Here is a 736-nt window from a genome sequence, read left to right on the forward strand (position 1 = left end):
CGCAACTTACTTACACATTTATGTAGTCACTGTAGTAAAGGCCTCAAACACACACACTGCAGTCACAGTGGACGTATAATGACTTCATTGTTTTTGCCACAGTGAGTTCAGAATAAAGTTTCAAAATCTCGCAGAAAGAAGAATGCTGTTCAGTTTACCCTGGAGGCATGGTGATGTGCCTTTCTTAAAAAGTTCTGTATCCTTGAATTTTTTTTTTTTCTTAGATGGCGTGCACATAATTGACTGAATATGATCCACAAAATGAGTTAGTGGGAAGAGAGGGGGAAACAAAGAATGTAGAGTGCTACTGTCACTATTTAGAATTGCCCAAATCGTTGGCTGATTATCCCACGAGTCTGACTGAACTGCTGCTTCAGGTGAAGAGAGTGTGTGTGTGTGTGTGTTCTGATTGTGTAGTTTATGTTTACCAACAGAGTGTAAAAAGTGGCACAGTCTGTAGTGATTGAGCAATTAGCATAAATGAACCATCACAGCGCACAATTGACTGCACAGTACTGGTGTGTGTGTATGTGTGTGTGTGTGTGTGTGTGTGTGTGTGTGTGTGTGTGTGTGTGTGTGTGTGTGTGTGTGTGTGTGTGTGTGTGTGTGTGTGTGTGTGTGTGTGTGTGTGACTGACTGCGTGATTATCACTACGTGTCTCATCAAAGGTCACTTTTACTGAGAACTTCTACCTTTTTAAAGGAGAAGAAGAGGGAAGGAATAGCACAATAACACT

The sequence above is a fragment of the Oncorhynchus gorbuscha genome, linkage group LG21 (genome assembly GCF_021184085.1).
Source record: "Oncorhynchus gorbuscha isolate QuinsamMale2020 ecotype Even-year linkage group LG21, OgorEven_v1.0, whole genome shotgun sequence".
Classification (NCBI taxonomy): domain Eukaryota; kingdom Metazoa; phylum Chordata; class Actinopteri; order Salmoniformes; family Salmonidae; genus Oncorhynchus; species Oncorhynchus gorbuscha.